Raw genomic sequence first — 13,409 nt, 5'->3', positions numbered from 1 at the left:
AAGAAAATGCCAAAATGCCCTGAAAGACCTACAGTATTTATTATGAATGCGAAGTTATGAGGCTGTTTGTTACTCCTTAATACAAAATCGGATTTAGATGACACTTAGACAATAATGAAACCAGTTCAGTACTTGGTAATTTTAGTTGATTCCCAGTACTACGCATTCACATAAATTATAATAAACATCCATATCGAGGCAAATGTCGATATTTGTTATTATAATGTCCTAGTATTACGACAGTGTCTGTAGCAGATGGCAGCGCGACCTACTTGCGAGATAAGTGCTGATGGCATGTAGCTGGTTATTGTAACTCGATGATAGCTGTGTACTGGTTTAAAAGAGAATTAGTATTGGCTATTTATTGATGACTATTGGCATTAATCGATGACTTAAATTAGTGACTAATTCTGAGAAAAGATTTTGTGATTAACTTTGAGTGTGGGAAGAGCTACTGCGACACCCTTGTGTAGAGACTTACGTGTCCCAAAGAAAGATTTCACTGTAAAACTTTTGTAGAAAGATTGAGATAGAGGGCAAAGGATTTCCTCACAGGAAAAATGCTAGCATTTCAACACTCATACGCGAATGACAACTGCAATGGAATTCTCTATGATTTTGCTAAGCAACCTACCTGAATCCGTGATGCAATATGTTATTTTTGATATTTAAAATCTACATAAATAGCATTTCTAATAGTTTAAATAAAGAAAAGCAAATATTTTACAGGCACCTGAAAACCTAACGATTTTTTGAAACCTTTAGTAAAAAGTAACAAAGCAGAATAAAACACTAATTTCTTACATTCACACAATATAGACAAAATGTATGTATATAAGACTATCTTAAAAAGCTTCCTACAATAATTTCCATATAAGCATCGTTGTTCAGCCCACTCGTTCGTAGTCTCAACCGTCCTTCTACTCAATTAAGCGATTAATATCTGAAAGTGCGCGATTAGATTTATCAAAGCTTTAGCCGCACGTTGTTAACCGTGAAGCGTGAACTAGCCCTTAAGAATAAACCTTTTGAGTGAAACTAACACTATTTATAGTGAAATTCTCGGCTTATTGCTTGGAATCACAATAGTAGCCTAATAAAGTATGTAGAAGCAATTTTTCGTGTAAAGTAGTTGTATATAGAGCAATCAACGGGGTGTTTGTGTGTTCGAAGAAGATATGTATAATTCGAATAACTTAGTTGGTATTCTAACCCTTAAATAAGAAAAAGAGTTGTCTTTTCTTAGTTTTGGTCAAAAACTTTTATGTTTCCAGGGTTATTTGTTTTAAAGGCCCATTTTTGTGTAGTCGATAAAAATTCAAAAGTATCTTTTAGTTGTAGACTTAATTTCTTTAAATCATCTGTCAAACATTCCTTTCCGTTTAAGTTATCTGACGAAACCAAACTCAAATCCAAATACTGCGAACAACATCATAACTGTCAAAACAGCAACACCAAACATACAAAAAACAATACACACATATAAACCCAAACACAGCTTAAAAATCAAGGTATCATTACATAACGATACATTGTCACTCCTTACAATGACGTCATAGTACATAAAGAGGAGCTCGTTGCTTAGTTAACAACAGCCCCGCGGATCGATCTCTGAGGTTAAGCTACGCTTGCTGATGTTGTTCTGTGGATGGTTGACCTTATACATATCGAGTTATATGTGTATCTTATTGTTGGAAGAAAAGGCTAGGCTGATATACGTCATAGCACATGAATATTTTGCAAAACACACACACATGCAGCAGTCCTCATTAGCAGTCAGCGATTGTCCAAACGCTTCCTGTCCTTGGGGTCCACATGCCCGATCGACCGGAACATGACTGCTACCCAATTACTCCTCGACTTCTTGATAGATTTATTGTGTGCAATATAGTGTGGAATTAATAAATTGATACTTGGAATTTTCGAGGTTTGGATTGGATTATTAGGAATGAATAGTTAAGTTAGGCAAAGTAAAGACGAGCTTCGTGGCGCAGTGGTTAAGGTGGTAGCTATGTAAATACCATTGCTTTGACGTCGTGGGTTCGCTTCACACACTGTGCAAAAAGTCCTCGCAACATAAAAACTTAGAGCGAAAAAAAGATAGCTATCTGCTCCGTCCACTTTTAGCCATTCTGTTGAGCATAGAACCTCCTCTTGCCACCAATCTATATCTACTATTGAAACGTCTTTACAGAAAATGTTTTTACGTTCAGTACTATAGAACCATGGATTACGATATTAAATAACAGAAAACCAATCAAAAATAGTCATAATAGACCTAAATATTATAAAGATTGCGTATAATCCAGTCGGAAAACAGACATGCTACATACCTATTAGTTACACACACACAAAAACAAACTAAATCCACTTAAAGAAACTAGGTCTTGTAACTACATTAGTTTTTCTCACAACATAAAAAAATCAACGCATAAACCAAGCTAATTTGCTAACACGATATACATAATGTATGTTAATATTTATGTACAAGGAATTACAACAGACTGCCTATTTATCGAGCAATGACTCCAGTATACTGTGACCATTTTTTTTTATTTCTTTTCTTGCGAAGCGCTCGGCCAACTGCACGTTTTCTACCTAATCAACAATGTAAATATCTGTGCACTGTAAATGACTTATATACTCCGGCAAATTAGTAGAGAACCTTAGCATGGGCCATTTATCTAGATTATAAGTCATATTAATAATCTATACTAATATTATAAAGCTGAAGAGTTTGTTTGTTTTAACGCGCTAATCTCAGGAACTACTGGTCCAATTTGAAAAATTCTTTCAGTGTTAGATAGTCCATTTATCGAGGAAGGCTATAGGCTATATATCATCTACGCTACGACCTATAGGAGCGGAGTAGCAATAAAAAATGTTACAAAAACAGGGAAAGTTTTGATCCATTCTCTCTTATGTGACGCAAGCGAAGTTACGCGGGTCAGCTAGTTTTAATATAAAGTTACTGTATCAAACAGGTCATCGTCTACAGTATAATTTTGTTTCATTGATATCCTGAAATTGTGAATTTAGTATACGTTTCAACCGAGAACCTTGCATATAAGACTCTTTACTAAGTTGTTGGTCTATAGTCAATAGTAAGGTGCCTTTAATGAGCTACATATTGACTTAATGACATCAATAGGTATACAACAAGATACGGCCATGCTTCATTCAAACCACAGATAAGGAATGAATGTATTTTTTTATTGTTTTCGTTCAATGAAGATATGTCACGTTTGTTTTTATTTTTTTGTTGATATCGTGTCGTAAAAACGTGAATCTGTTTTGCCTTATTGGTCGTTTAGATTAATTGTTATGGGTATACTTTCTTGCATATTGCATAGTAACTAGAAGAAGTAGAGAATGAACCAGAGGGCAATCACGTATTTCAGTTGACAACTATTTGGAAATCACTATGCTGTACATTGTTTTCTCCCTAAGATTCTTGTGATTAACACGTAACGTCAAGGCAGCAATGTACTGAATAGTGACTATCAATTTGATGTATATAAGTTGTAAACTGAAATACGAGAAAAGCTGTTTAAAGGGTTTTATTGTGTAAAAGCTGAATGAAAAAGGGTAAAGTAGACTTACACGGATATTGGTGAATGAAAAATTGGTGTATTTTAAAAATAGGTTTGTAAATAAATTGCTATTTTTTATAAAATAAGCGTTAAATTATATTGACTGTCTGCACGAAGTAAAAACGTGATATTCCCCATTTATCTGCGACCTCTAAAGTTTTCGTGACTGAAACATTACTTTCGAAATTATTGAACAGTGTACGATATTTCAACACTTTAAACCGTTCCCAATTTTATTAGGACTTAGAGAGTCGCCCTTTTATACACAACTAGCTGAGCCGCGCAACCTCGCTTGCGTCACATAAGGGAGAATGGACCCCAATTTTCCCCGTTTTTGTAACACTTTTTACTCATACTCTGCTCCTATTGGTCGTAGCGTGATGATATATAGCCTATAGCCTTCCTCGATAAATGGGCTATATAACAATGAAATAATTTTTCAAATCGGACCAGTAGTTCCTGAGATTAGCGCGTTCAAACAAACAAACAAACAATCAAACAAACAAACTCTTCAGCTTTATAATATTAGTATAGATTAGTATAGATATCACAGACTTTACGCTAGATTTATTAAATGCAATAACGCTCTACAAATGTATTTTACTGTATTCACATTCAAAAATCATAGAAACCTACTGATTACAGTATAGTAACTTTTCTATTTAAAACAAACGATAAATCAATACCGCTTCATCCCTTTCTTAAATCATCAATCAGGTAATGCTATCTAAATTACATTTTTAACAAGCATGAAGGTTAAATTTATCAATGATTACGATCGATACGAGTCTTGGCGTAAGACTGGTATAATAAAACATATTGAATATGATTGTTATTGAAGGCCTTTACAATCAAAACCCACGCATTTTGAGCCATTGTTGAAATCGATATGCACTAACCGTTTTAAAAAGTCTAGCGTTTATACAGCGTGTTTAAGAACGAGCTAAAATCAATGTCTAGAATTATGTTTTCTTTTTTCATAGAAATTTCCTTGTTGGCGTTTGCTTAGTTATTTGTACGAAGGATTTTCCGATATTTCATCAACTATTTTTGAAATTCTTTTGCCAATAGGTTACATTGAGTTAGTCAGAATATTTACATAGCCACTACGTGTTGAATAAGTGCAGAAAAGATTTAAATTTACCATTTAACTCTTTCGGAATCGGACAGAAATTTAGAAAACAGGTAGATGTTATGACGTAGACATCCGCTAAGAAAGGATTTTGATCAATTCTAACCACAAGGGGATAAAACAGTGGATTAAAGTTTGCATGAAAATTCTGTCTTAAGTTAAAAATCTCGCGGAAGCAATCGCGGTCAAAAGCTAATAGATACATAATAATATGTTATAATGTTTTAGGTACATACTATTTACACCCTGTATTAATTCTAGTTCAAAAATCTATATTACCTAAGTGACACGGCGATGTATTAGTCCGGTCAAATTAGACCAAAAAATCAGTAAACCCACGACAAATTCAGGGGAAGCTGAAAATTCTTAAAATTGTTTAAATTATAATTATAAACATTGTCTTAAAAGTCCCAACCGATCCCATGTAAGGAAAAAATTTTAGCGGGGTAATAAGGTCCAAAAAATGAGTTTTTCGCGATTTTCTTGAAAACGGTAAGTTTTATCGCAAAATTACCCCAGACATAATTTGTAGATCAGGGAATTTCCTACAAAAAAGGTATCAATAATTGCAAAAAATTGCGAGCGTCATAATACACTCATACACTACTTCAACTTGCTTTAGCAATTATAATATTAAAAGAAGTTGAAATCGATGACATCATGGATGCTGATTTAATAATTAATATCGAAAATATAGTAGATAAAATTTTTTCATACAATGATATTGAAAATGATGAAATATCTGGAGCTTTACTTAATAAACTGAATCAAAAACTTAAGGATTATGAGGAACGAGGACCAACAGCGAAACTTTGGATTCAATATTAAGTTTTTTTTTCAATTTCCGTTTCAATTCTTAAAGAGTTTTTAAGAGCTGAACGTATGGGGGATTGGAAAGCTCATTTAAACTGCGTCAAAGAAATGCTTCCTTACTTTCACGCGTCTGGACATTTTCCGTATACTAAGTCTGCACACCTATACTTGCAGGATATGCTACAATTAGAGAATTTCATAGATCCTGAAGTCTATAAAAAATTTTCAGAAGGATTCTTCACTGTGAGACGTTCAGACAAATTAAGCTGTGGCACTTCAACGGACATGGTAATTGAGCAGTCTATGATGAAAGCTATGAAGACAGATGGAGGTATTGCTCGAGGAAGAAGCACAAAACAGAGTGTCATAAGTAAATGGGTTTATAGTATGCATGCAATGAATACAGTTTGTGAAAAATTAGAAGATCTGGCTAATGTTAGGATGGATACGACCGAGCAGCATGTTGATGCAAGAGATTCACGAGTAAAAAAAGATGCTAAAGACTTACGAAAACTTTTGGAATGGTTCTCAATACATAATCCTTTTCCAGAGGTTTTGCATCGTTATATCTCAGAAGCGGTGGCTTTTAGGGAAAAAATTATTGATACCTTTTTTATAGGAAATTCCCTGATCTACAAATTATGTCTGGGGTAATTTTGCGACAAAACTTACCGTTTTCAAGAAAATCGCGAAAAACTCATTTTTTGGACCTTATTACCCCGCTAATTTTTTTTCCTTACATGGGATCGGTTGGGACTTTTAAGACAATGTTTATAATTATAATTTAAACAATTTTAAGAATTTTCAGCTTCCCCTGAATTTGTCGTGGGTCAAATGTCTAAATTGACCGGAGTATATGTATAGTCAGATAGTTTCGATTTCATTGGCACATTGAAATTCGGTCGGTTTGCTCAATGTTCGCGTGCATTGCGATATGTGCCCGCTCTAGTAATTAACGGGGACTATGATAATTGATTATATATGTTACGACATATGTTGTACTGGAGTTTAAAATGGACATGAATTTTTGATAAAGTGTGGCTTTAAAATTTAATGATAGTTGTTTCCGCCAAGTGCAATTTTTTTTACATATTTTTTCTTGACGTACCATTGTTCTTGTGTTATAACAGTAAGGTCTTATACAAACATAGAAAAAGGGACACATAACACTTAAACTACTACACTTCTTTCGCTCAAAAACCATCGACCAGCGTAATAAGTTTTGTCAAAGTGTTTTCCAGTGGTAAAAAATAAGTAGAGACTTTTTTCAACAATACAACTTTAGCATACAAAATACTGTCTTTTTATATCAAAAAACCTTTGCTCAAAAATCAAATATTTATAAATAAAGTACTTATTATTTATACTCAATGCTACACGTAGAGCGATGACATAGTACACAGACACGCCCACCGTCGCCAACTATTACAATAACAACGGTGATGTATCACAGATTACTCATAAAACAATACTAAACCGCGATAATCCTTATTTAGCACAATTTAATACGCAAAAAATTATATGACTCTTTAAGTAATATTTTTGCCAGAATTTCAACGAAATGTTTAAATAGGCAATTGAGTGGTAAATTATAAAAATGTTTTATTTTTTATTCATTTTATAAACAAACTGCTTTTTTGATGTGTGATTTGACAATTTTATAAGAGGAATTCAATATTTGAAGACTTTTGCAGATAATGTTTAAAAAAAACTGTAAAAATCTTTTTTCCGCAACCAATTTCTTCGTAAATAAGTTCTTGGCAAATGTTTCGTAGAAGAAAAAAATGCGTAAAATTAAGAATCTCCTCCCTTTTAAAGTTAGTTAATGAAAATGACAAAAATAAGCACTCATTCTACAAATACTCTTGGTTAGCATAAGCATTTTTTTAGAGTTCAATGAAAAAAGGCATACTAAATATTGTAATCATAGTAGCAAATTCACTTTTTTATCGTACAATTTTCCTTTACCGACTAATCAGTCACACATAATTTGTATGTCACAAGTACACGTCTTTAACATAAATGTAAGTATAATCACTGTGATTAAAGATGGTAAAAACTACGCCAGTTTTCAACTACCTGAACATACATAATTGTTCAAGGAAACGGTCCACTTAGGAAGTCGTAAAGCTTCAGGTAAAACCCAGAGATAATAACCCCGTAACCCAGCATTAATAGAATACTCTTTTTACATAGAACAAACCCCAGCAATAATAACCCTGTAACCCAGCAGTAATAAACCCCTCATTTTACATAAAACCCTTTTTTTGTATACGATTTCTAGTATTTGTATTACACAAATAGGATTAAGATAAGGCCCTTGAAATCCGTGTTTCAGTTTCTTAGACTTTTTGATGTGATGTGTGATAGAAATTTTCTAAGAAAGCTTAGGGTGTTAAGTAGTATTTCTTTGTTTCGTGTGTTATTGTTGTGCATTATAGACTATTTAGTGAGTATTATAGGTATACCTAAATGTACTCTATAATTTAGTTGTCAATTACGTAGTACTCGTAACCGGCGGTCTTGTATGACAAGATGTATGGATGAGAATGAAGCAATACAAGTTTGAAGTGATCGTTACAAGTAGAGTTCTCTAATCTCTGCCTACCCCCTCGGGACAAGGGGAGTTTAACTGTATTTTAAGTTCTTATAAATAACTGTTTCTACTCAATTCTAAAATGAAAACAAATCTTTAATATTCCCATATCATTAAAACAACAGTGCTCTCCATGACCACAATACTTATCATATACCATTGTTCTTAACCCATTAACACCCATATATTTTCCCCTACATAGCAATGAACAACCACATAGTATTATAGTCCGACAACTTAGTAAAGAGCCTTGTAAGCAAGCTCTCTGTATACAAAATTCAGAATTTAGATCATGAGTGACCCGCAAGTTTGAGCAGCTGACGATGGCCTGTCTGATACTGCTTCATTATTTTAAAAATAGAGAGAATTTTTAATTATAATTTAGATAAATCGGGCGCGTGAAGGTTGTCTACGAAGTTGTCGGACTATATAAAGTTTTAATTGAACTGCGCGGGCGCAGTCTATGACGTAAGTGAGACACGTCATCCAATTTTGTCGCCTTCTACCATTGTTCCGAACAAATATAGTTACGCATAATTTTTATATATTAATCATCAAAGGATACCGGTATCCTTTGATGATAAATATATATTTTGTTGTTGTTGTTCGATGTTTTGTTTGACTGAATAATAATAATATTTGTGTAATTAAGGTTGAGGCTGAATTTCGAAGGTGGACTCTATAGTAAAAGTGATTTTAGGATAATGAGAATAAAGTTAAAACTGAATTTTAATATAAATTAATATAAGTGTACTGGGAAACCAATTAACAGGAGCCTAACAATGAAGTCTAAGAAATACAAATCTAAAAGATATAGGTAAGTTTGTTAATTTATTGATAAGAGACACCGATTTCAATAATTCCTAAATTTTTAAGAAAATACTTAAAAAACTAGTCTAAAAATATGTTGCCTTCAGCCTATATCTTATACTAAACCTCAATTTCTAAAACAGAACGAGAAACACAACTGCAATTCTAATTAGAATTTCTTAGAAATTCAATATAATCAAATGGTATACGAAAATACCGATATAGGTCACAGTAATCGCAGCGAACTGTATGTCTGTTTAGTGCATCACTATCGGAAACGACTGTACCGTTGCACGTGGCTCTAATTGCCACAGCTTTGTTTGTACTCGTAACAGTTTGTTTACCTCTGATTGTAGACTTGTGTACTGTGTGTGACTTATGACAGTTATGAAAGAAAAATGTGTCGTGTTTGACATGCAACAATGTGTCAAAATATGACATAATTGTCGCAACAAAGCGCGATCGTTTGATCAAGTTGTCAAATACTCAATTTTACACGTTAAAATGTCATTTGTCATATTTTACTTATGAACTAACCTAAAGTAAACTTTACTGGCATATCGTTTTAAAAAAGCTTATTAACTAACTACCACATAACAGATTTCAACCTGAGAGCAGCCTTTAAGGTTAAAATCTCAGATATGCCTTGTCGTATGGATACCTTAATTCTCTTTTTCTATGTTAAATCTATGATACGCCTTGATATAATTACAGACAAGTACCTTAATCCACTCTTTATATTTTAGTTTCAGAAAATTGAATCTTCTATATTTTTTCTAAACCTAAATCCATTGATCTGCATAGTTGAATGCGCACGGGCAATCCCTAAACATCAGATCGTCCGCTTGAATGAACAATTAGAATCGTTTGAACGTCCTGAGAATGACATTGACATTATTTGTGTGTCCCATTGCTTCCATATGGTCCCGGTTTATGTGTGACGCACCTGAAGATGACAGCAGATGTTTTTAAAGGGGACCATATGCTCATGGTACAATTAGAATACTGTAAAGGTCATTGTAAAGGCAAAAGAAGAATAAGAAACGAGAGGAACGAAAGTTAGTAAAGTTTGATAGACTTATTTCATGCTTCAAAGAATTAACTACAGTCTATAGTCCAAGAAGTTAGTAAAAAATCTTGTTTGCAAGGTTTGCAGGGTGGCAGTGGCTCTCTACTATTTTTTGGACTATAAGAGGTAATCTTAATACTGGAAGAAAGTGAATGCATACCTACTGTATTATATGTATTTCGTGCTTGAAAAAGTAGCTCAGATATCATTTAGTGGAAATGCTTTGTACAATTTGTAGAGGTAACTTACTTTGTCATATTTTGGTATATAACCTGCATAATATGGAGCTTTCTAGAAGCTTGAAGGGCTTAATCCATGGGTACAAATGATGACTAGTTTTATACGGGCTTTGGTTTTTACGGGTTTTCTTTACCGAAATCCTATGTCTAAATTGTTGCGTGATTGTATGGTACTAAAGCAAATAGTGATATGTTAATCTAAGTGTTTATAAAGCAAGGATTTACATATCACAAGGATTCTGAAATTTTCAGGCACTTACGAAAGATTTACAAATCATATTGGATATCCAACCACGCGTATAAAGTGTTTTACTAATTGTAATTGAAAGTCGATGATGCGTTCAATATAATGCAATTAGCAGGACAGGTTGTATACATTAATTCTAGGACAAGTATTGTGTGGTCAATCTATTATGCCGAGCATTTTTACGCATTTTTCGTAGAATACACATGTATAACAAGCCTTTATTTAGTTTCATCTGTACCGGTTTTGTTTCTCTGTAAGCAAATCTTGCAAGTTTTTGATGCACTTTCCGGCTACCGATAGATGAAATTTTTATTAAGTTGTACCAAGGTTGTAAAATTTTAGGATACCATGTACCATGTGCACGTCAAATGTCACATTGTAAATATGTTCCCGATACAGGCATTTAAGAATACTTTAAAACTATTAGACCTTCTCTAATTAGAAATGCGCTTATTCTAAAGTAATGGCGTGTAATACTCTCAGAACTCTAGTTGCCTAAATACATCATTATTGTCAAACTTTATTCACGTTTTTAATTCAAGTTTGACTGGCGTCATGTAGACAAATAATTCTTTAATATATTAGCAACATGTTTATGTTATTTAAATCTGTGTATCTCACTACTTATCGTATGTACCCGGAGATTAATGATAGGTCATTTTAGTATCAAAACTATACCTACCGGGTTTTTAATAACAAAAAGATTTAAAATAATTGTCACAGAAAACAAAATGGTATGGATTTTTCGGTAAACGGTTACGTATTAGAAATAAATTAAATGGTAAAAAACATTTTGGTAAAACAGGCTTCTATTATGCCCTCATAAATAGAAAATTAGCTACGAATAAAATATCGTACCTAAAATTTTTATACTAGTAACATTTTTTAATGGCAAAAAAGCCTATTACAAGATATTAAACTAAATTACTATAAAAATTCCATCTCACAATTATTGCGTTACAAATATGTACAATTAAGTTTGATTCTCGCACGTGGTAAATAATAGTACAATTCACTAATTATGGCCTATTTCGTGTCTATAGCCAGTCGAAAAGTTCTTAGAAGAAATCTTCTGTTTCATAGTTACATCATAGTCACAATTTAGTTATTTCTATTCAAGTCGCTTTAATCTTTTTATCCTCAGATATATATTATCTGTTCATCTCGCTGAAAACAACATGCTTCAAGTTTTTAATTTATGTTCCGAATGTCTTTGGTTATTAATAGACAATATTATAAAAATAAATCAACAGAGATAATGGATGGGCGAACAAATTAAACTAACAAAGAGAGCTGCTTAAATTAGCAGTCGAATTCGATATACTACTAAAATGATATTGAAAATCGTTGTTATTTGGTCAAAAAGGTTAATTCAATACTGCTAGTTTACCTCTATAGAGGTATAAGAGGTAGACTAAAAAATATATTTATATTTTTTTTACAGTAAGCCTAGCTCCAGTCATGACAATGCTTACAGTTTTCGACAATAATTACTGCTTAAATATAAAGAATAAATTTTCTAGTGACTTTAAACTATTACAATTTTTATTTTAAGAATAAATTCTGACTATAAAACACGTTTAACATTATGATCTCGACAAAATTAGTATTTTGCATCAACATAAAACAAATTAATAAAAGTTAAAAACGAAACTTAATTTTCGTCACAAACGCCGCGCTATTTAGTTCAATCTCTTAACCCCAACTTATCTTAAAGATAAAGCTTGACTGAGCACCTTTTAATGTCTCCCTAATATTCCACTTAAGAATCCTTTAACTATTTACGACATTAAGTAATGGCGTCTTGCAAATAACGATAACTTATCATTATACAAACATAAGTGTAGACGAGACGGAACTTCGTACACGCTTTCTTTGTGGCACAATTTAAATAGTATACTAGCTTCTACTCGTGACTTTGCATGTGTCGAAACATTTAATGTTGGTATAAAATTACCATAATCTGGAAATATGAGTGACACCTGAAAATCTTTGGCAGTTTTTGCGTGGAGGTGTGACAAATGGCCATTAATTCAGACAGATTTTAGCATAAATAGTACGATGTGTGTTTAAGATATGAATTACCAATTAATTGCATAATGATATTTCACGAAAAAGAGTTACTTCAATAGTTCTTAAAAGGATATTCAACGCATTTAATTTTAGCTTAACCCTTCAAGCCTCAAGTCCCCGCGACACAAGAACAATTCTTAGTGCAGCAGTTGTCTTTTTGAAACTCAAAAATTACGCAGCACTAAAGTTTAAGGATCATTTTCAGTTTGCAAAACAAGCATCAGATAACTTATTCGATAGATAAAATGACAGCAAACGTATGAAAATAACTGTCAAAATTCCACCTAACAAGTAGTAAAATTAAGGACTGAAAGTTCCTTAGTATCCTATGCCTATTTTTGCACATCTTATGTCATTTAAAAACGATTTACCTAATTCATTATAAGGCTTATAATTAAACGGCATTATAATATGAACAATTATAATTGTTTCGCGTTAGTCATTTAGTTAGAAGATATACTACAATAATTGTTAGTGACGCATTGTGTACATTAATTACTTATCTGTACACGTAATTATTTGTAGTTCATTTAATCAAATGTTTATTAGAAATTAGTCATATTTGGGTTTTAATAATATTTGGTTTAAGAAATACATACCCTACTTATTTTGGACGTATAGATGTTTATTTCTTTTTCTAAAAAAAGTAAGTATTATTAGAGTTATATTTTGGTAATATATTAAATTTTATAACTGGAGTACTTGATCTAAACTTATGTTTTCATGTGTCAAATCGTATTTAGATACTATTTTTTAATAGGCATTTAGACACGCTAAAATACCAGCTTTATATTTGAGCATTCTTATTGGGTCTAGTTTTTAAAAAATCATTATTGC

General features: G+C 32.5%; 1 protein-coding gene across 4 annotated transcripts in view; it reads right to left on the bottom strand.

Moving 5' to 3' along the window:
• LOC142981926 (uncharacterized) overlaps positions 1-13,409 on the bottom strand; it is a 185,186-nt gene that overhangs the window by 50,408 nt on the left and 121,369 nt on the right. The window lies entirely within an intron of this gene.

The sequence above is a fragment of the Anticarsia gemmatalis genome, chromosome 20 (genome assembly GCF_050436995.1).
Source record: "Anticarsia gemmatalis isolate Benzon Research Colony breed Stoneville strain chromosome 20, ilAntGemm2 primary, whole genome shotgun sequence".
Lineage (NCBI taxonomy): Eukaryota > Metazoa > Arthropoda > Insecta > Lepidoptera > Erebidae > Anticarsia > Anticarsia gemmatalis.
Note: the sequence above shows the minus strand (reverse complement) of the source record. Positions and strands in the feature narration are given on the sequence as shown.